Raw genomic sequence first — 24,841 nt, 5'->3', positions numbered from 1 at the left:
AACTGTAATCAGAGAGGGCTCTCTCTTTATGATTTGTCACTGTTTTGATGGTGTTTTTAGGCTAGCTATTATGCTCAGGTTTTGTTTTTTGTTTTGGCTGAAGGACTTCTTTCAGGGCTTAAGATGTAATGTTCAGAGAGTAGTATATCATTGGGCAATGGAGTCTAGAGTTGTGAAATGCTTTGAAATGCAGGAGTGATGATGTTTAGACTGCGGGGCCTATTGTGTATCTCAAACAAACAAATTTAAACTTAAGTGGTGATGCATGGTCAGCCAACAGAAAGCAATTAAGAATTCTCTATTAAGCTGGTGATGTGAAAGTGAAACATGTTGCACAGGAGCAAACTTGAATTCCTGAAACAAAGGTCACTGTGAAAGATATATTCTGAAAGTGCAGCAATTAAGAATTACACTTATCAAGATTATAGCTGAAGAAAACATTCATTAACAACACAGATTGAACTCAGGGTATTGCATGAATAAGTCCTGAAGGTTATTCTTTTTCTTTGTTGTCAAACACTTAGAAATAAGAAACATATATGTATTTTAATAAATCGAAAATACATAACAAAGAGAGTTACAGAAACTTATTGTATTGTGAAATACACAGGAATCCAGCAGTTTTCACCAGACACCAGAACGCATTCAACACTTCAGAAATCCGAGAAATTCCATCACTTTCTTTATTAAACTCTGAAAGGATTACAGCATAAGAACTTCTTCAGGAGAAATCAATAACAACCCTCCAAGCTTGTGCGAGGGGCGAATATATACAAACAGTATTACAAAATATCTCAGGCGTTGAGTCATCTGAGAAATGAAATATCTTCACCAACTTTTCAAGATATTTAGATAAGAAAGTTATTATATCATTGAATACAAAGTAAATGCATCTTTATGTTTGCCAGAAGATATTTTGGCCTTTGGAAGCCACTGAGTCGGTTGGAGTGATCTGCATTAATACTGAGAAATGCGCTTTTGGAGCTGCTCTGCTGTAGCTTCTCGGCCTGGACACCTGTAGCTTCCTACTTTGCTTCGTTGGCCGAAATTTTTGCCGAGTTGGCTCAGCTTTAATCTTTAATGCATGTTGATTCTTTTTAAACTGTCCTGTGTATGACAATTTTGCATTTTTGATGATCAAAATTTGTTGAATGGCATCCTGTTTATAAGATCGTCTATATGGCCTTGGTCCACCATTCTAGTGTAGGTAGTTGATGCCTGAGAATTGCATCCATAGTCTCCTCTGCCTCTGTATACTTATAAAAATTGGGAGGCGCCTCAAACAGGTGTTTGATTTCATTCATTATAAAAAATAAATTTTCTACTCTGTTGTAGAGAGTCTGTCCTGTGCCTGGCCCTGTTTCCTCTAAGGTGCTGGGCTTCTCATTGATCTGACTTGTGGCAAATGTGTTAACCCTTTTGGCATACTGGTCATGTGTGAACAATCTCCCTGCGCTGTTCAGTAAGCTAGGGAGCCCTCTGTTTTCTAACACCTGAAACTTCTCCAAAAACTTGTTTACCTCAGTCTGCATATCCTGGGTTCTTCTCTCTAATGTCTGTACTAAGTTTCTCAGTGTAAGAACCCTTTTGATTAACTGAATGTGCTCAGTTCTGTTTGAGATCCCCATGGCAGCCAACTGAGTACTTGTCCTATTGTTAAGCACATTAATCATCCTGGTGGCTATTTCAGGCATGTTGCTTAGAGCAGCTCTTGATCTTTGAATCTCAGTCTGTGCTTTTGGAATGAGGTCCAACTGCACATGGATTGTTTCAATATATTGCCATTGCTCATTTATAGATTGGCCAATGTTAGCCCACAGCACTATTTTAAGCTCAGCCACGACTTTATCTAATTTGAGCTCATTTTCTAGCTCTTTGATCCTGTCTTTAAGGGCTTTTATCTCCCTGCCCTTTTCTGCCGCAGACTGCTTGGATTTATCATATCTATCATTCACTTTGGCCAATTTATCCCTGGTCTCATTCAGCTCTGTCATTTGAGCTTCCAGGGCCTGGATCTCATTCCTCAGCTTTTGCATGTCCAGGCTTGGGGCCTGCTCTTTTTCTGGTGGTGCTACTGAGGTGGATGTTGCTGCTTGTTCTGTCTGTTGAGGAGGAGGAACAGTAGGTGGAGCAGTTTCCTCAAGATTTATCACTTCAGGAGGAGGCTGGGAGGTCTGACCTTCTTCTCTTTGCTTCAAAGTTGCCTGTAGTGCTGCCTGTGCAGCCTCTGATTCTCCCAGCTTTTCTTGTGTCTGGATTAACTGCTTATATAGAGACACCAGCAAGGTTGAGGCCTCTTGATCATGCCTCTGTTGGGAAACCTCATCTGTTTGAGGGTGGATTGTGGCTGGCATTTTGATCTTTTTCTTCAAAGCAGCCATGTCTGCATCCCTTAACTTCAATATCTCCTGGATGCCCTTGATATCTTTGGGATCATGCCCAATCTCAATAATTATATCTTCTAAGGACCTAATTCTGTTGTCCTTAGCCTGTGATGATGCCCTTTCCAACTCAAGTTGGGCAGCTGTATTATTAAGGCTATTTTCTAGCCTATAATTGTCCAATGTTTTGTCAGCCAAGGAGGCATAGACCATCTCACCTGTTTGCTTATGCAACTCAATTTTATCCATTGGGTGGATGTCTTTGGCAAGGACCTCAAGATTGGTCCTTATATAATCTGCATGAGACTGGGGCTGTGCTACAGCTGGAAAAAAATGACTCATGATCATTTTGCCTTCACTAACATCAAAAGCAGACATCAGTCTTTGCTGGTTAGTGGGAGCCATCTTCAGCAAATGATTATAGAGTTGTATTTTTATGGGCTCATTTCTTTTCTTTATGTCTATGAACTGTTGTTTGATGCTTAGTTCACCCTCCCTCTGCTGGCTAGAGGAGCTGACTTCTCCTCCCACAGTTCTGTTCTGTTCCTCTTGGAAGGAACTTGCAGATGCTTCCCTGCTAGGTGGGCCCATGCCCAGAGACTGCCCTGTTGGCATTTCCTCATCAGAGAAAGGGTTCATTCTCTGTCTTTTCTCACCATGACTTTCTGATGTGGTCAAGGGAGTCTCTCTATCCCTTTTTCTGCTAGTATCCTCCTTTTGTGGAGTTTGGAGGATTGATGCATCAACTAATGTTTCTTGCCTAGGAGGCACCGTATTTTGTGCCTGCTGTTCTGTGGAAATTGGGGCCTCAACTACCCCTTCTTACTGTGGGGGCTGCTCTTTATTATTCTGCCCTTCTTCTTGCTGCAATTCCTGTTGTTCTTGTTGTTGTACCTGTTGCTGTTGTTGCTGCACCTTCTCATGCGGTGGCTGTTCAGTATCCATCTCTTTTTCCTTGCCCTTGCTAGATATATCTTCAGTGGCTTTGGGTGCTTGCTGATTTACAGTCGAGGAGGATGCAACTACTCCCACTTGTGTGCTTGGCAGTGACAACACCTGTGAACAAAGTTCAAGGTCGGCCATCTTTTTAAGGTTCCTCGCCGCTCTTTGATTCAGCTCTTCTTGTGTAACTGGTTCTTCTAGGGTTCCTCTCCTCCATTTTGCTTGGTTTGCATGTTTTTCAATGTGAGGGATCTTTACATGATCATAGCCAGAGAGCCTATATCTGAGCCTTCTCAAAGTGATGAAGTGGTTGGGGTCATAAGGTTTCCAGAGGAAACTGGTTTGAAGGCCAAGGGACTCAAGCATCCTGTCTGCTTCTCTCCAACCTTCCTCCCTTTGGTTATAGACAAAGTGGCCAAGTTGGTTCCTGACTTTCAACTGTGCTTTCTTGCCTTTGCCTGAAAAGTGAAGCACATCAACATTGTCAAACTGCCTGAAGTATTCTAGGGAAAATAGCCTCATAGGCACATATCTGGGTAGTCTGTAGGGAGGCAGTTCACACCCATACATCCTGATGACGGTGTGGTGCTGGTAAAAGTACCAGTCCCCAATGCTGTATGATTTGGATAACTGCAGGATCCTTTGCATTTCATCTGTGAGCCTCGGAGGAGGTGAGCCCATCATCATTGACATAGCTGGGTGGATGAACTGATCTATGAACTCACAATAAGTATAAGGAGTTTCAAATCTACAGTGGAAAACAGATGACCAATAGACCACTGATCTTGGATTGCCTTGGGCATCCTCTCTTTTGATTGGGAAAGAGAATTTCTGATGTTGATGATATAAGATCAAGTGGTAAATGTAGGAGGTATACCTGAACACTCTTTCTCTTGCCAGGTTCATTAGTTGCTCATGTATTTTGTCTGCTATATAGGTGGCATAGTCATAGCAGATAGGAGACTTGCCAGGAGCAAACATGAGCATGATTACCAGCACAGTTTGATCAACAAACTCAATGGAATTGTAGCCCAAAATGGGACTAATCATGTCTGCCAGATCTCTGCCCAGTTGGTTGAGGTATACTTGATTGATAGGAGGATACTTCACAGAGTCAGAGCCAATGTATAGCTGGTTTAGTTTGGTGACCTGAGCATCTGTCATTCTGGCTCCTTGATTTATCAGGTCTACAAGTGATAGAGGGACCAGTTTCTTCTCAGTCCTGAAGCAGAGCATATCCTTGATAGCTTCTGGGGTGACATAAAACACAGCTGATCCTGAAGGGTCAAGAACTGCCCTCTGAGTGGGGTCATAGTTTTCAGCACACAGATGGATCAAATCAGGGAATTGGTTAACTTGAGGGAGCTTAAAAATAGGGAGGAATGAGTCCCATATGCCCAGCACATCTGTTCCAGCCTCATGCTTGGCCTTCAATTCATTGAGCAGGTGGATGTGGAACTTAGTACCCATCAGCATTTCCTCTGAAATCTGATAGTCCATGTCTGCCAGAGACTGCCATTCCAATTGTCTCTGAGGGGCATTTAATGGAGCAACGTTCAATGCTATTGGAGCTACTGGTGGATCCATGATTTCACCTAAGATTATGGATGGAGTTGCTATGCAGAGCAACACAAAGAGTTTTCTTCAACGAAAAATGTGAATTGTATGGCACAGAGGGTGAGTGAAACAGCTGCAGCAATTGAAATACTGTTTAAGGTGCAAATAAGACCAATGTGTGGTCTCAATCTGTCTTTTTAACAGGTAGGTGCAGTTTCAGTAAGTTGTTTCGCGATTGCGCGAACAAAGTGCAGTTTTTTGTGAAAATATGGGCAAACAAGGCTCAGCTAGTGTTTTTCGAGCTCACAGTTGTAAATGGGGGCTAGGCACCAAGATTTCGCCGGTGAATTTTGCGAGTTTTTTGTCGTTTAAGCTCTTTTGAGGGAATTCACAGACAAAGTAGGCATATGAAGAATTTATAATGGAGAATACCTGGTAAAGAGCGAGCAATGGTCACGGATGACTGTGGAAATAGCGCGCTGGACGTCTCCGAGTTGATTTCAGCAAAGGTGGTATAATTTGGACGTAAAATCATGCAGAGAAAACAACAGCTCTTGCGGCAAAAAGTATGAAAAAACGCGAAAATTGGCCTAAATATGGATTTTTGGCATATTGGCGCGTTTTTTTGATGACGTCAGCATGACGTCATCAGGTGGGTCAAGGTCGGATGACGTCAGCATGACGTCATCGGGTGAGGTGGCAGGCTCTGATTGGTCCACGGGGATGATGAAGTGGCAAGACAGATCAGCATGGGGGCGGACGCAGGGGCTGACGCGACGGCGGGGTGGCACTGACGTGGGTATGACGTGGTGGTGACGTTGGCTGGGCGGATCGACCGAAAACCGGGAGCGGTTAGCGGTTTCTCATCGCACCGCTTATGATACGGAAGAGGGATTTGTCAGGCGTACCTCCGATAAACTGTGGGGATGACGCGTGGCGGAGGCCTGACGTCACCTTCTGACAGATATCGGAAGGTATCTGTCGGACGTCGGGGCCGGTCCGATATGGATTGAGGCCGTCCGATCAAAAGCGCTCGATCGGACGGTTGACGGGTCGCTGAGTTGATCGGATGATACGGACGGGGATGAGGATTAAAATAATATATTTTTGGGGCGCGCGCTCAGCGGAAACTTTTGGAATATAGTGTTTGTAATGTTTTCCAATGAAAAATAATGCGGCCCCGACACTTTGGATAATTGGCAAAAGTGGGTTTTGATATTATTTTGCAATTCAGAGCGGGTATGGGTAAAATGGGTCTTTTTATAAGGTTTTCTTGGTAAATGAAGGTTTTAAAGGGCAAAATGAATTCAGAAGAGGGGGGGGTTAGGCTTAGGTTTATCAAAGTGACCAGATGTCATTTTGATCCCTGACAGAAGGCATATGGCTATAATGCCAAGGGGAGGGATATTTATACAATGTTTGGGGTTTATACACCATGGTGTTATAATACTAGGGAAAGGGTAATATAGGGGAGTTATATAATAGAGTTAGGGTTAATATGGATGAAAGGAGTGGATGAGGGGAGATAACACTAAGCTTTTTTTGAAAATAACTTAGCTTAAGGAGTAGATCAAAATGAAAAGAGTTTTAGACAAGAAATGTGGCTTCTAATAGGACTAAGAACCACCATAGAACCATGAATTGTTTCATGAATCACAACTGATGAGGGGATGTTAGTAATGAATGGAGAGGGAAAAAGTGGGAAGTTAGACATGCTTCTTTGCTTGCTGCAACCTGATAGAGAAGAAGACTTCTCCATCCATTGACTTTGCTTTGTGAGATAGGTTAGCATACCTTCAATTGTAATGAATGATACTTCTGCAACCCCAACTGCCTACCCATCTACTTGCCTAGCATTTTTTGTTTCTTCTTGGAGGGTGCACTTAGGCTTGCAGACCCTTATTTGCCTTTTCTTTTCTTTGGCTTTTTCTTTTGTTTTTCTATCTACTTCTACCCTTATTTCTTCCAAGGTCCCAGATTAAGCTGTTGGGAGCCTTTTTTCTCTACCTAAACTACTTGTCTGCCAAGATTAAACAGTTTGGACAGACTTCTTTCTCTATTCTACAACTGAAAATTCAAAACATGGCATGATCCAGATTAGGCTGTTGGACCATCCATCAAAATTTGAGTCCACATCAAGCTATAAGCACAGATTGTATTCTCTTGGAAATATGTGATCTTTGCATCATCAAAGCAGAGCATATTTGGACCTTTTCAATGCCAATCATGAAATATGAAACCTATTGGTATAGGTAGCTAACAGTGGCTCCACATGGGGATGGTTTTTCATTTGAAAGACCAAGAACAGCAGGTCAGATTGCCTTGCCCCTTGACTGTCTTTAACAAAATCTTGAAGTTTGCTGCTTTGAAATGCCAAAATTGTGTGCTTCTCTTCTTGGTAGACCTCTGATTCTATTTACCTTTTGCTGGCAGTTTAAGAAAACTTTGAGAAATTGCATTTTTACATGTTGACAGAAAATAATATATACATCTGGATATGTACAAGGGAAAACTCAGGCTGCACTTATGGGTGATATTCAAAATAGTGCTTCAGCATCCTGCCATTCACAGGACCTTCATCCAAATCAGTTTCATTAAGACTTTTAAGGAAATAAGTGTTGTTTCCTTGTACTGCTTGGACAGCAAATGGTCCTCTCCAAAGGGAATCAAATTTTCCATGTTTTCCCTTATCCTCTCTTCTTGAATCCCACTTGAGGACTTTGTCACCAATGTTGAAATCTTCTGCCTTAGTTCTCCTATCAAAGGCCTTCTTTAATTTTTCTTGTAGAACTTGAACTCTGCTGAAAACTTGGTCTCTAGTTTGCTGTAAACATATGATTTGATTGATTCTTCTTTGCATATCATTTGGTTCAGCTTGGCTTTCTTGAAGAAGTTTCATAACAGGTACCCCTAGTGATGAGGGAAATTTGGCTTCTAATCCATAAACCAACTCATATGGGCTGGTCCCAATTGATCTCTTGGTTGTTAGTCTATCTGCCCATAGAGCATTCACAAGCTTCTTATGCCAATTCTTTTTGTTCTCTTCTAGCACTTTCTTTATGATGTTTACCAGACTTTTATTTGATGACTCAGCAAGGCCATTTCCTTGGGGATAGTATGCAGTAGAATGGCCTAAGGTAATGTGAAATTTGTGGCAGAAATTCACCATTTTCTTGGATCTGAAAGCAGCAGCATTGTCTGTTATTATTTTATCAGGACAGCCAAATCTAGCCAATATGTTGTTCTCCAAGAACTGAATGATAGTGGAATCATTTGCTTGTCTGCATGGAACAGCTTCAATCCACTTGGTGAAGTAGTCTGTGGCTGTTAAGATCCATCTATGTTGGCCTGAAGATGAGGGATGAATTTCCCCAATGAAATCCAAGCCCCATTGTTGAAAAGGTCTCTCTGTTGCAATAGGCCTCAAGGGAAGTGGCAGCAACTGTCTCTTTCCCTCAAACACTTGACATTTATGACATGAGGTGGTGAATTTCTTGACATCAGAGAACATGGTGGGCCAGTAGTAACCAGCCCTTAGTATTTTATCCACAGTGGACTTCCAGTACAAGTGTCCACCACAGTCACCTGCATGAAATTCCTTTATGATATTGTCAGTTTCATTCTCAATTAGGCAGTTTAGCAATATTCCTTCATGGTTTTTCCACAATAAATTTCCATCCATAACACAGAATTTAGAAGCTTTCATTTTTAAGAACCTACATTTAGTTCTGGACAATCCTGGGGGAGCACACAGGTTTTGCAATACATAACATATATCAGAGTACCAAGGGGATTGTTCAAAGGCTACATTGATCTTTGGAGTCGCCAGCTCCGGTTCACTGTCCAGCTGGTTGATGTCTAAGGCTTGGAAATTTGCTTCTGTCATTAGTTTGGCCAAACCTTGCCCTTTTATTAGTTTTGTAGGTTTTATTTCAATATCAAATTCCAAGATGTTGGCAATCCACTTTCCTCTTCTGCCCTCTAAATTTTCTTGGGTGAGAATGTCTTTGACAATAGGACTTGGTACATAAGCTATAACATGTGAATAAAGGATGTAAATCCTAAAGTCCTTAATGGCCTTAACCAAAGCATAAGCTTGCTTTTCCATGATTTGATATTTTAAAGGTGCATCTCTAAGAGCTCTGCTAAAGAAAGCAATTGGCTTCTCATTTCCTTGGTCATCTTTCTGTAACAAAACAGCAGCAATAGTATGCTGGGAGGCAAAAGAGAAAATGATAAATTCTCTGTCAAATTGAGGATTGGTCAAGACTGGGGTTTGGGTAAGGGCCAGCTTTATACCTTCAAAGGCTTGATTGGCTTCAACAGTCCATTTTACTTTTGAATCTTTCTTTAGCATGTTATTTAATAATCTGATTAGTTCTGCTAAGTTTGGGATAAACCTTCTCAAGAAATTGATTTTTCCCAAGAATCCTTGCAACTCTTTGATATTTCTTGGGTGGGGCATTTGTAAGATAGCCTGTATCCTATCTGGGTCAATTCTAATGCCATCTTTAGAAATGATGTGGCCCAATAGCTTACCTTCCTCTAAACCAAACAGGGATTTCTTGGGATTCAAGGAAATCCCATATTTCCTGCATTTTAGGAAGATCTGTCTCAAATGTTTTATATGTTCTTGGTCTGATTTTGAGAAAGGTGTAAGGTCATCTAAGTAAATGACTAAAAAGTCATGAATCTCCTTGGCAAAAGCAATATCCATTGCTCTTTGAAATGTTGCCCCTGCATTTTTCAATCCAAAAGGCATTTTTACATATTTGAAAGTTCCCCATGGGGTTGTGAATGCTGTTTTGTCTTGATCATCAGGGTGCACCAGGATTTGATTGAAGCCTGAAAATCCATCCAGTAATGAGATCCTTGAGGCCCCTACCACTCTTTGGAGAATGTGATCCATCTTGGGTAAGGGATAGTTGTCTTTGAGGGATACTTGGTTCAGATTTCTTAGGTCCACACACAGCCTTATTTCACCAGTTTTCTTTCTTGTAGGGACTAAGTTGGAGATCCATTCAGAGAATCTGATTGGTGCTATGATGCCTGCCTTGAACATTTTCTGTACCTCTTGTTCCATTGCTGGGAGAAGCATTGGATTGATTCTCCTCAGTTTTTGTTTAAAGGGTTTTTGATCAGGCTTGAGAGGGATAGTATGCTGGATAACAGAGGTATCATAGGATTTTAGGTCCTCATAACTCCATGCAAAGACATCCTGGAACTCTTTAAAGAGGTCAATGTATTTAGGCTTTTGATCAGGAGGTAAAGATGCAGACAATTTAATTATTTTGGGTTTGTCAATTGTACCAATGTTGCATTCTTCAATGGCTGCATTTAAGGGCTGCATTTTTGGTTTTCTGGGAATATCATTTGAATCAAAGATGTCCTCTAGTGGAGTTAGGCCTGTTGGTAGAAAATTGTCTTTCAGCTCTATGATTTCAGTTTCAGCATTGGCCACTTCCTCACAATTGATTGATTGAATTTGTTGAATGTTTTCCTTGTTGAAAATAGTTGGATTTAGCATTTGTTTTGCTGTTCTAGGTGATATTGGGTGAGTAATCTTTTGAAACTGTATTTGTGATGGACTTGCTCTTTCAAGTATTTGTGATTGACTTGCTGTATCAAGTATTTGTGATTGACTTGCTGTATCAGTGTCAATATTTAATCCTGCAAATTCTTGTTGCAGAGTTAAAAAATGGTTTATTTGCTTGTCATCCTCAAATACTTGCCAATCATTAACATTGTTTGGAATGGAGGGTCTGTGTTTTACCTCAGCTGTAAAACAATGATGGGGCTCAAAAGGCAGCTTGCAGGTACTTGCAAATGTGGCTAAACTATGAGCATGCAGATTGTGGGTTCTAGGAATTTTAGTGATTTGGAATTCAGAGAAAAAGTTTAGTACCTCAGCAACAGCAGACCTATAAGTCCTTAGTCTTTTGTCATTGGTGACAAAATTTCCCTTCACTTGTTGGATAACTAAATCTGAATCACCCATGATTGAAACCCTGGCAGCTTGTAAGAACTTTACTAACTTGAGGCCTAGTAAAAGAGCTTCATATTCTGCCATATTATTAGTACATCTGAAGTTTAATCTATAGGCTCTGCCTTCTGCATGACTATTTTCTTTATTGTGTACCCAAACTCCAGCTCCTGCCCCTAACTTGTTGACTGAGCCATCAAATTCAAGGAACCATAGAATATCCTGTTGGGAAGGAGATTTAATGATCTGTTCATGGGCTGGCAATGTAAGTAGAAGTTTTGGTTTTTCATCTGGCTTGTCTTCTAGGACAGTTTCATCATTTGATTGGGTATGCTTGATATTTAGAACAGCAGCAGTGTCTAGCATTTGATTGACTGTTGTTTCATGGGTGGTAATTCTTTCATTAGAGTCTTCCTCCTGTATGAGTATTTTGGTTTCAACATCATTTTTTGAGAGAATTGTGCTGTTATTGAAGAGAATGTATGAGTCTATGTCTGAATGGACAGCATATATGGGAAAGTTTTGAGGCTTTTCTTCACTGCTGACCATGTATTTCATGAGTGTTTCTCTGTATAGTCTTTTTGGTTGCCCAAAAACAGAGATGGTGGCATATGACATGTCTAATTGTAGGGAACCTTGGAGTTTAGCTCCCCATGATCTTGATAACAGCATCCCATACTTAGGTGGGATATCAGCAACTACCACATCCATTAGGATTGTTTTGTTTGGGTATTGAACCAGAGACACACATAAATCTTTTATGAGACCCAGACACTTGACTTGGCTGGAGTCAAAGGAAAACAGGTCCTTGTATGGTCTTGTTATATCTAGATTCAATCTCTCCATGACTGCTTTTGGCATGAGATTGTGAGAGGCACCTGAGTCAAACATTGCATTATGTAATATTTTATCATGAATATGTAAGCTGACATAGAAAGGTAACACCCCTGTGACTACCGTTTTTCCATCCACTTCTGGGCCGAACAGTAATTCTGGGGTGTCATCCAGCACATTGACATCATCTTTGTTGCTAGTGAGTTGAAGGGACTTCTTGATCTGTAGTTTATAGATGTCATGCTTGGCTAGTTCTGAGAGAGGAATTGCTATCTTTAGTTTGCCAATTTCAGTTTCTAGGTCAAAGGGTTTTTCAGATTGGGTCTTAGGGTTATGGATAACAGTCCTTTCCTTGTTCATTAAATCTTCTTCTTGATTTTTATCTTGACTTTGGGACTTGTCTCTTTTACTCATCTCTTGGGGAGTAACATTTAAATTAGGTTGAGAGGGTGAAGTGGCCATAGGCTGCTGTTTTAAGGACAGTGGTTCAGTGATCTCTTCAATAATCACTTCTTCTGCAGGTGAATTTGTTTTGTCATTAGGCTCTGTGACTATGACTCTTTTAGGCTGCTGATTATCCTTTATCTTTTCAGGCTGATTTACATTCACAGTTCTGCTCCTTAGCTTGTATTGTTTATGGACTTCATAGACAGCAGTGTCATAGCCTTGTTTAAAGTCAAAGGATTCACCTGATTTAGTTTGGAACAGTTTGATTTCATCATCCTCATGATCTTCTTGTGTTAAGAAAACTTGACTTTCACCATCTAGACCCATTAAATTAATCTCAGGATCTTCATTGGGCTCTGTTGATGTGGAAGTTTCTGCATAATTTTCTTGGAAAGGGGGTCTTATGTCTTGGTCAGCACTGGGCTTGCCAATGCCTGGGTTTTGAGTTCTCCTAAAATTTGGATTCCTAGGAGGGTTGTTTTGTGGTGCTTCCCATGATGATTTTCTCTCAACCGATTCCACTCTATCACCCAATCTTTTCATTCCAGTGAGTATTGCATCCAGCTTTTGATCAAAGGCAGAGGGTTCCTCTTTGAAAACAGTCCTCTTTTCCAACCTTGCTCTGTTTCTTTTGGCAATTAGGTTGGCTTCCACTGTAACAGCAACCCTTTGGGCCTCTGCAAGGGATTGAGGATCTCTTTCTTTTAACTGATAGGCCATGTCAGGGTCAAAACCATCAGGGAATTTGTACAAAGCTAAATCAGGAGGGGGTCTTAAATTTTGTGGGATTGCGTTATATACATTGTTAAATCTTGCACAATACTCCAAAACAGTCTCTTGGGGACCTCTTTTGATAGTGTCATATTCACCAAGTATGTGCAGAGGATCCTTCTTCTTCTCCCATCTGCTAGTAAAGGCTTGATAAAGCTCATCAGGAGTTGTGATGGAATTTGCATTCAGGGATCTAAACCAAGTTCTTACATCCCCAGTTAGGCTTTGAACAAACATCCTCATTCTCACACTGTCATCATCTATTTCATAGGTCTCAAAATGGTCTTGCATCCTTTTAGCATGCTGGACAGCTGTCAGAGGGCCATTGGAGTCAAAATATGAGATTTTGGTTTGGTAATCTTGGGGTAGAGCTGCAGCATTAGCTGGTATCTGCAAGGGTGCATATCTGTTAGCCATATTTACAGGGTTTAGAGGATTAACAGGGGCAGCTGGGATAATAGGAACAGTGGGTACCACAGGGGTAATAGGTAAGGGTGAACCTAGAGTGTTGGTCAAGGGGATATGTGCAGTGGATGAAGATGTGAGAGGAGGACTTTGAGATGTGGATGGTGAACTAGGGGAACTAGGGGTAGACCGGAAAAGGACCTTGCATGGAGTAGAGATAAGGCTGGGATGATCTGAATCTGAGGTTAAATCAGCAGGCTGCTCCTGCCTTTGCTGCCTCCTAATGTTTCTAGGGATGGTATTTGGATTATCAACAATGATGGGTGGATTAGGGTCAGGATTTGCCCTAGTATGCCGTGGATTTTTCTTGGGAGCCAGCTTCTAACTGTTTTTTAGGATTTTATAGGAAGTTTTTTTTTTTTGCAAGGACTGGATAAAGATTTTGGAATGGCTATATATATTCCAAAGCTGAGATGAAGACTCACTGAAAAAGCTCTTCCCTAAAGCTGTCCATGTGATACAGAAACAGTTTTGAAGGCCTCCTGACTGATTTCAGGCTTGATTTGCAGCTTTGAGAGATGTATAGAAATTGGAAAATCCTAAGAAGTCCCCAGTGGAGTCGCCAATTATGTTAACACCCAGGTTGTTCCCTATGACTCCCAAGGGAATACGGCCGGGGTAACCACTAACCAATCTTTGGATCACAGTTCCTAGCCAAACTGTAATCAGAGAGGGCTCTCTCTTTATGATTTGTCTCTGTTTTGATGGTGTTTTTAGGCTAGCTATTATGCTCAGGTTTTGTTTTTTGTTTTGGTTGAAGGACTTCTTTCAGGGCTTAAGATGTAGTGTTCAGAGAGTAGTATATCATTGGGCAATGGAGTCTAGAGTTGTGAAATGCTTTGAAATGCAGGAGTGATGATGTTCAGACTGCAGGGCCTATTGTGTATCTCAAACAAACAAATTTAAACTTAAGTGGTGATGCATGGTCAGCCAACAGAAAGCAATTAAGAATTCTCTATTAAGCTGGTGATGTGAAAGTGAAACATGTTGCACAGGAGCAAACTTGAATTCCTGAAACAAAGGTCACTGTGAAAGATATATTCTGAAAGTGCAGCAATTAAGAATTACACTTATCAAGATTATAGCTGAAGAAAACATTCATTAACAACACAGATTGAACTCAGGGTATTGCATGAATAAGTCCTGAAGGTTATTCTTTTTCTTTGTTGTCAAACACTTAGAAATTAGAAACATATATGGATTTTAATAGATCGAAAATACATAACAAAGAGAGTTACAGAAACTTATTGTATTGTGAAATACACAGGAATCCAGCAGTTTTCAACAGACACCAGAACGCATTCAACACTTCAGAAATCCGAGAAATTCCATCACTTTCTTTATTAAACTCTGAAAGGATTACAGCATAAGAACTTCTTCAGGAGAAATCAACAACAACCCTCCAAGCTTGTGCGAGGGGCGAATATATACAAACAGTATTACAAAATATCTCAGGCGTTGAGTCATCTGAGAAATGAAATATCTTCACCAACTTTTCAAGATATTTAGATAAGAAAGTTATTACATCATTGAATACAAAGTAAATGCATCTTTATGTTTGTCAGAAGATATTTTGGCCTTTGGAAGCCACTGAGTCGGTTGGAGTGATCTGCATTAATACTGAGAAATGCGCTTTTGGAGCTGCTCTGCTGTAGCTTCTCGGCCTGGACACCTGTAGCTTCCTACTTTGCTTCGTTGGCCGAAATTTCTGCTGAGTTGGCTCAGCTTTAATCTTTAATGCATGCTGATTCTTTTTAAACTGTCCTGTGTATGACAATTTTGCATTTTTGATGATCAAAATTTGTTGAATGGCATCCTGTTTATAAGATCGTCTGTATGGCCTTGGTCCACCATTCTAGTGTAGGTAGTTGATGCCTGAGAATTGCATCCATAGTCTCCTCTGCCTCTGTATACTTATAAAAATTGGGAGGCGCCTCAAACAGGTGTTTGATTTCATTCATTATAAAAAATAAATTTTCTACTCTGTTGTAGAGAGTCTGTCCTGTGCCTGGCCCTGTTTCCTCTGAGGTGCTGGGCTTCTCATTGATCTGACTTGTGGCAAATGTGTTAACCCTTTTGGCATACTGGTCATGTGTGAACAATCTCCCTGCGGTGTTCAGTAAGCTAGGGAGCCCTCTGTTTTCTAACACCTGAAACTTCTCCAAAAACTTGTTTACCTCAGTCTGCATATCCTGGGTTCTTCTCTCTAATGTCTGTACTAAGTTTCTCAGTGTAAGAACCCTTTTGATTAACTGAATGTGCTCAGTTCTGTTTGAGATCCCCATGGCAGCCAACTGAGTACTTGTCCTATTGTTAAGCACATTAATCATCCTGGTGGCTATTTCAGGCATGTTGCTTAGAGCAGCTCTTGATCTTTGAATCTCAGTCTATGCTTTTGGAATGAGGTCCAACTGCTCATGGATTGTTTCAATATATTTCCATTGCTCATTTATAGATTGGCCAATGTTAGCCCACAGCACTATTTTAAGCTCAGCCACGACTTTATCTAATTTGAGCTCATTTTCTAGCTCTTTGATCCTGTCTTTAAGGGCTTTTATCTCCCTGCCCTTTTCTGCCACAGACTGCTTGGATTTATCATATCTATCATTCACTTTGGCCAATTTATCCCTGGTCTCATTCATCTCTGTCATTTGAGCTTCCAGGGCCTGGATCTCATTCCTCAGCTTTTGCATGTCCAGGCTTGGGGCCTTCTCTTTTTCTGGTGGTGCTGCTGAGGTGGATGTTGCTGCTTGTTCTGTCTGTTGAGGAGGAGGAACAGTAGGTGGAGCAGTTTCCTCAAGATTTATCACTTCAGGAGGAGGCTGGGAGGTCTGACCTTCTTCTCTTTGCTTCAAAGCTGCCTGTAGTGCTGCCTGTGCAGCCTCTGATTCTCCCAGCTTTTCTTGTGTCTGGATTAACTGCTTATATAGAGACACCAGCAAGGTTGAGGCCTCTTGATCATGCCTCTGCTGGGCAACCTCATCTGTTTGAGGGTGGATTGTGGCTGGCATTTTGATCTTTTTCTTCAAAGCAGCCATGTCTGCATCCCTTAACTTCAATATCTCCTGGATGCCCTTGATATCTTTGGGATCATGCCCAATCTCAATAATTATATCTTCTAAGGACCTAATTCTGTTGTCCTTAGCTTGTGATGATGCCCTTTCCAACTCAAGTTGGGCAGTTGTATTATTAAGGCTATTTTCCAGCCTATAATTGTCCAATGTTTTGTCAGCCAAGGAGGCATAGACCATCTCACCTATTTGCTTATGCAACTCAATTTTATCCATTGGGTGGATGTCTTTGGCAAGGACCTCAAGATTGGTCCTTATATAATCTGCATGAGACTGGGGTTGTGCTACAGCTGGCAAAAAATGACTCATGATCATTTTGCCTTCACTAACATCAAAAGCAGACATCAGTCTTTGCTGGTTAGTGGGAGCCATCTTCAGCAAATGATTATAGAGCTGTATTTTTATGGGCTCATTTCTTTTCTTTATGTCTATGAACTGCTGCTTGATGCTCAGTTCACCCTCCCTCTGTTGGCTAGAGGAGCTAACTTCTCCTCCCACAGTTCTGTTCTGTTCCTCTTGGAAGGAACTTGCAGATGCTTCCCTGCTAGGTGGGCCCATGCCCAGAGACTGCCCTGTTGGAATTTCCTCATCAGAGAAAGGGTTCATTCTCTGTCTTTTCTCACCATGACTTTCTGATGTGGTCAAGGGAGTCTCTCTATCCCTTTTTCTGCTAGTATCCTCCTTTTGTGGAGTTTGGAGGATTGATGCATCAACTGATGTTTCTTGCCTAGGAGGCACCGTATTTTGTGCCTGTTGTTCTGTGGAAATTGGGGCCTCAACTGCCCCTTCTTGCTGTGGGGGCTGCTCTTTATTATGCTGCCCTTCTTCTTGCTGCAATTCCTGTTGTTGTTGTTGTTGTACCTGTTGCTGTTGTTGCTGCACCTTCTCATGCGGTGGCTGTTCAGTATCCATCTCTTTTTCCTTGCCCTTGCTAGATATATCTTCAGTGGCTTTGGGTGCTTGTTGATTTACAGTCGAGGAGGATGCAACTGCTCCCACTTGTGTGCTTGGCAGTGACAACACCTGTGAACAAAGTTCAAGGTCAGCCATCTTTTTAAGATTCCTCACCGCTCTTTGATTCAGCTCTTCTTGTGTAACTGGTTCTTCTAGGGTTCCTCTCCTCCATTTTGCTTGGTTTGCATGTTTTTCAATGTGAGGGATCTTTACATGATCATAGCCGGAGAGCCTATATCTGAGCCTTCTCAAAGTGATGAAGTGGTTGGGGTCATAAGGTTTCCAGAGGAAACTGGTTTGAAGGCCAAGGGACTCAAGCATCCTGTCTGCTTCTCTCCAACCTTCCTCCCTTTGGTTATAGACAAAGTGGCCAAGTTGGTTCCTGACTTTCAACTGTGCTTTCTTGCCTTTGCCTGAAAAGTGAAGCACATCAACATTGCCAAACTGCCTGAAGTATTCTAGGGAAAATAGCCTCATAGGCACATATCTGGGTAGTCTGTAGGGAGGCAGTTCACACCCATACATCCTGATGACGGTGTGGTGCTGGTAAAAGTAACAGTCCCCAATGCTGTATGATTTGGATAACTGCAAGATCCTTTGCATTTCATCTGTGAGCCTCGGAGGAGGTGAGCCCATCATCATTGACATAGCTGGGTGGATGAACTGATCTATGAACTCACAATAAGTATAAGGAGTTTCAAATCTACAGTGGAAAACAGATGACCAATAGACCACTGATCTTGGATTGCCTTGGGCATCCTCTCTTTTGATTGGGAAAGAGAATTTCTGATGTTGATGATATAAGATCAAGTGGTAAATGTAGGAGGTATACCTGAACACTCTTTCTCTTGCCAGGTTCATTAGTTGCTCATGTATTTTGTCTGCTATATAGGTGGCATAGTCATAGCAGATAGGAGACTTGCCAGGAGAAAACATGAGCATGATTACCAGCACAGTTTGATCAACAAACTCAATGGAGTTGTAGCCCAAAATGGGACTAATCATGTCTGCCAGATCTCTGCCCAGTTGGTTGAGGTATACTTGATTGATAGGAGGATACTTCACAGAGTCAGAGCCAATGTATAGCTGGTTTAGTTTGGTGACCTGAGCATCTGTCATTCTGGCTCCTTGATTTATCAGGTCTACAAGTGATAGAGGGACCAGTTTCTTCTCAATCTTGAAGCAGAGCATATCCTTGATAGCTTCTGGGGTGACATAAAACACAGCTGATCCTGAAGGGTCAAGAACTGCCCTCTGAGTGGGGTCATAGTTTTCAGCACACAGATGGATCAAATCAGGGAATTGGTTAACTTGAGGGAGCTTAAAAATAGGGAGGAATGAGTCCCATATGCCCAGCACATCTGTTCCAGCTTCATGCTTGGCCTTCAATTCATTGAGCAGGTGGATGTGGAACTTAGTACCCATCAGCATTTCCTCTGAAATCTGATAGTCCATGTCTGCCAGAGACTGCCATTCCAATTGTCTCTGAGGGGCATTTAATGGAGCAACGTTCAATGCTATTGGAGCTACTGGTGGATCCATGATTTCACCTAAGATTATGGATGGAGTTGCTATGCAGAGCAACACAAAGACTTTTCTTCAACGAAAAATGTGAATTGTATGGCACAGAGGGTGAGTGAAACAGCTGCAGCAATTGAAATACTGTTTAAGGCGCGAATAAGACCAATGTGTGGTCTCAATCTGTCTTTTTAATAGGTAGGTGCAGTTTCAGTAAGTTGTTTCGCGATTGCGCGAACAAAGTGCAGTTTTTGTGAAAATATGGGCAAACAAGGCTCAGCTAGTGTTTTTCGAGCTCACAGTTGTAAATGGGGGCTAGGCACCAAGATTTCGCCGGTGAATTTTGTGAGTTTTTTGTCGTTTAAGCTCTTTTGAGGGAATTCACAGACAAAGTAGGAATATGAAGAATTTATAATGGAGAATACCTGGTAAAGAGCGAGCAATGGTCTCGGATGACTGTGGAAATAGCGTGCTGGACATCTCCGAGTCGATTTCAGCAAAGGTGGTATAATTTGGACGTATATCATGCAGAGAAAACAACAGCTCTTGCGGCAAAAAGTCTGAAAAAATGCGAAAATTGGCCTAAATATGGATTTTTGGCATATTGGCGCGTTTTTTTGGATGACGTCAGCATGACGTCATCAGGTGGGGTCAAGGTCAGATGACGTCAGCATGACGTCATCAGGTGAGGTGGCAGGCTCTGATTGGTCCACGGGGATGATGAAGTGGCAAGACAGATCAGCATGGGGGCGGACGCAGGGGCTGACGCGACGGCGAGGTGGCACTGATGTGGGTATGATGTGGTGGTGACGTTGGCTAGGCGGATCGACCGAAAACCGGGAGCGGTTAGCGGTTTCTCATCGCACCGCTTATGATACGGAAGAGGGATTTGTCAGGCGTACCTCCGATAAACTGTGGGGATGACGCGTGGCGGAGGCCTGACGTCACCTTCTGACAGATATCGGAAGATATCTGTCGGACGTCGGGGCCGGTCCGATATGGATTGAGGCTGTCTGATCAAAAGCGCTCGATCGGATGGTTGACGGGTCGCTGAGTTGATCGGATGATACGGACGAGGATGAGGATTAAAATAATATATTTTTGGGGCGCGCGCTCAGCGGAAACTTTTGGAATATAGTGCTTGTAATGTTTTCCAATGAAAAATAATGCGGCCCCGATACTTTGGATAATTGGCAAAAGTGGGTTTTGATATTATTTTGCAATTCAGAGCGGGTATGGGTAAAATGGGTCTTTTTATAAGGTTTTCTTGGTAAATGAAGGTTTTAAAGGGCAAAATGAATTCAGAAGAGGGGGGGGTTAGGTTTAGGTTTATCAAAGTGACCAGATGTCATTTTGATCCCTGACAGAAGGCATATGGCTATAATGCCAAGGGGAGGGATATTTATACAATGTTTGGGGTTTATACACCATGGTGTTATAATACTAGGGAAAGGGTAATATAGGGGAGTAATATAATAGAGTTAGGGTTAATATGGATGAAAGGAGTGGATGAGGGGAGATAACACTAAGCTTTTTTTTTTTTTTGAAAATAACTTAGCTTAAGGAGTAGATCAAAATGAAAAGAGTTTTAGACAAGAAATGTGGCTTCTAATAGGACTAAGAACCACCATAGAATCATGAATTGTTTCATGAATCACAACTGATGAGGGGATATTAGTAATGAATGGGAAAGGGAATAAGTGGGAAGTTAGACATGTTTCTTTGCTTGCTGCAACCTGATAGAGAAGAAGACTTCTCCATCCATTGACTTTGCTTTGTGAGATAGGTTAGCATATCTTCAATTGTAAGGAATGATACCTCTGCAACCCCAACTGCCTACCCATCTACTTGCCTAGCATTTTTTGTTTCTTCTTGGAGGGTGCACTTAGGCTTGCGGACCCTTATTTGCCTTTTCTTTTCTTTGGCTTTTTCTTTTGTTTTTCTATCTACTTCTACCCTTATTTCTTCCAAGGTCCCAGATTAAGCTGTTGGGAGCCTTTTTTCTCTATCTAAACTACTTGTCTGCCAAGATTAAACAGTTTGGACAGACTTCTTTCTCTATTCTACAACTGAAAATTCAAAACATAGCATGATCCAGATTAGGTTGTTGGACCATCCATCAAAATTTGAGTCCACATCAAGCTATAAACACAGATTGTATTCTCTTGGAAATATGTGATCTTTGCATCATCAAAGCAGAGCATATTTGGACCTTTTCAATGCCAATCATGAAATATGAAACCTATTGGTGTAGGTAGCTAACAATTCCCACATTCATGCTTGGAATATGGCACAGGGGTTATTGGCTAGAAGAAAGATTTGGTTCAGCCAATCTATGGTCAGGTGGTACATGGAAGTCCCAAACCTGGTTGGCTTATGCATTCATTAATAAGAGTTCCTTCTCATTGGTATTTCATGTGTAGATGCACTGGTTCGTATGTGGGTTTTATGGTTGTTATACCCTTTTTATTTAAGTTGGTTATATGTATGTTTTATGACAATGATGATGTATGGGTCTCATCATGTTCTAATTAGTAAATGAATGTTCAATGAATATATGACATAATAGATGATAATGCAGCTAATTTGATAAGGCATCAATACTTCTTAGTGATTCTCATATAATTATGAGACCCTTATGCTCAAATTTGTTGGTATGACCTGTAGAATGCATATTTGTGACATGTTTAATGAAATTCCTATCATGGCTAGTAGGTGTCCAATCAAGTATTTGCATTAGTATCATTGTTTTGATGATATTTATCATTCTTGAAGGTTTCATGGAGTTATAGGCAGCGACCCGAGTCTTGGCCCTAGAAAAGTGGCACAAAATCTGGGGTTGCTAGCACAGAGCTAGCTAGCAAATTCCCCAGTCGTTGGCAAGGTACCAATCGCATGCATGCCCATGTCATGGAAGTGAATGAGGCTCTAGGTCAGTAAATTGTTAAGTTTCCTCACAGGTTGGTCACCTAGAAGGTTGGTTGGCTCCTGAAGATTCTATAACATATGTAGAAGGTGAGATTAGTTGTGTTTAGTCTATTCCACTTGCTTAAATATACATGGTGGGTTGAATCATATCATAGTAGTCTCTCGTCACATGTTTACCCCAGCAGATCGGTTAACTTGGGTAAATGTAGGAGGAGGGTGGTTACATTGGGGAGACCCCTTGAATGTTAGCGGGTCCAGTACCATCAACAAACCCCAAGGGTCTGCACAAGAAAACCTGCAAACAAACCCTTGTGCCCAAAGATGAAAAGAGACGAAAAGGAAATAGAAACAAACCCTTATGCCCAAAGATGAAAAGAGACAAAACTGAAATAGAAGACGGGTAGATTAGAGGATCACCTCATCTAGAAGAATTACATTAAACAAAAGGCATCGTAAGAAAACACCAACAAAGAAAGGCGCTGCAAGAAAATCCCACCAGAGAAAAACCCCTGGGACAATCCCATATAAAAATAAATGGTAATAAACAAAGGCGGCATCCAAAAGACCCAATAAACCTCGGCAAAGACGAAACAACAGAAACATCATTGAACCCAAAATGCCATCGAAGCCCACCCAAATGTCCCACATAGAAGTCGAGAACTGCACCATCATGAAGGCACTGATAAGCGCACTGAAAACAACCCAACAAGGGAAGCCTCCATAAACAAAAGCATGGAACAATCAAACCAGTAACGAGACACCACCGATCCCTAGAATAGATGCACATACATATCAAATAGAGCCACAACTAACGAAGGCATTTCGTACCTGTAGCAAGGCAAGTCGTACCTTTATCAAGGATACCTTTATATCAAATGTGAAGGGGGCCCCACGAATATTAAAGGATTATATATATAAGTTGGGTCAACATGGGTGTAGGATTATGTGTAGATATATGTGTGTGTGAGAGAGAGAGACATTTTAAAGTATGGAAAAATAATCTTAAAGGGATCAACCTAGGTTAGGTGGTTCATGCTATTTAACCCACCATAGTATGATGTGGCATAGGGTAATATGTCACGTGTGTGCCACATGGCATGACAAAGTTCTCTAGCATAGTGTGGGAGGAGAATTTTAAAACAACATAACTTTTGTTTCTGGATCCCGAATAGGACTAAATATTATATCACTGAAAACATTTCAACGAGACAAATATCATGAATTGGGTGGTTTTTGTAGTAAAAGAGAAATGAATACAAAAAATAAAATAAAATAAATAATACCCCGTCCTCATAACTGCACGTTGAGATTCGAGTCAGCATAGTAACAACCTCTGGGTAGATAAAGGGGGTGTGTTACAGAGCTAGTTCAAGATCTCTAAGTAAGAACGGGATTTTCAATTGCTGGAATGGATCTATAACCTGCATCAACATGTGAGGGTAACATGGTGCACCACTATCTTTGTCTTTTCAATTGTATGAAAGAAGTAGTTTACATTAGACCTAAGAGATTTGATTTTTGTTCTATCCACCGTCTGGTAGATCCTGAGGCAAGATCTATGGGACAACAATCCCTTTCCTATTGAGTAAAATTCAAGGCAAACACCATCTAAAAGAAATCAAAGTGTGTATACATTATGATCCATTACTTTACGTTATTTCACCATTTCTTATCCTCTAGCATAATTTTCATTATCTAAACTAACTTTTTTCCATTTCAGTTAATTAAGAATATTCATAAAAGTTATTCTAATGTATTATCTTAAGGTGTTCTAAAGGCCAATTTTATCGATTTTTAAATTAATCTCATTTAATATGAAATAAAACAATAAAATATTGCATTGTTTTATAAATGAGAAATATCTTAGGATCGGATTTTTCTTTATGTTATTTCAAGAAAGATTATCTTTATTTACATGAATTTATTTTCTTGTGATATAAGGAAATAGCTTAACAATCCAAAACCTTAAAATAATTAATAAAGTAAAAAACTATCCCTTCTAGATTACAAGTAGCTTATTCTCAATTCTACAATTTTTTAACAAATCATAAAACAAAAATTAAAATTAATAATAGTAATAATAATAATAATAATAAATAATAAAAATTAAACAAATCATAAAACAAAAATTAAAATTAATAATAATAACTACTCTAATGTTTTAATTAATAATAATAACTACTCTAATGTTTTGACTTTTTAACTCTCTTTTAAATAAAACTTTTTAATGAAATTTCTCTCAGTTTTAATTATAGTTTATTAAAATTGTAATTTTAGATTATTAAAATCTATACCATTCATATCTCAACATTTTTATAATATTAAATATATTTTTATATTCAAATATAATATAATTTAAATAATGCAAAATTGTAACGGGACATATCATCAAACAAAACAAAAATAACAATTAATAATAATAATAACAATTAATAATAATAATAATAATAATAATTAATAAAACTTTTTAATGAAATTTCTCTTAGTTTTAATTATAATTTATTAAAATTGTAATTTTAGATTATTAAAATCTATACCATTCAAATATCTCACCATTTTTTATAATATTAAATATATTTTTATATGCAAATATAATATAATTTAAATAATGCAAAATTGTAACAGGGCATATCATCAAACAAAACAAAAATAACAATTAATAATAATAATAATAACCATTAATAATAATAATAATTAATAAAAATTAAACAAATCATAAAACAAAAATTAAATTTAATAATAATAACTACTCTGATGTTTGACTTTTTAACTCTCGTTTAAATAAAACTTTTTAATGAAATTCTCTTAATTAATTATAGTTTATTAAAATTGTAATTTTAAATTATTAAAATCTATACATTCAAATATCTGAACGTTTTTTATAATATTAAATATATTTTTATATTCAAATATAATATAATTTAAATAACGCAAAACTGTAACCGGACATATCATCAAATTTCATTTGAAAAAAACAAAAAATTCAAAAA

Source organism: Pinus tabuliformis, chromosome 4_2, assembly GCF_031772625.1.
Source record: "Pinus tabuliformis cultivar Carrire ecotype Pingquan chromosome 4_2, CPIR1, whole genome shotgun sequence".
In the NCBI taxonomy this organism is placed as follows: Eukaryota; Viridiplantae; Streptophyta; class Pinopsida; order Pinales; family Pinaceae; genus Pinus; species Pinus tabuliformis.
Note: the sequence above shows the minus strand (reverse complement) of the source record.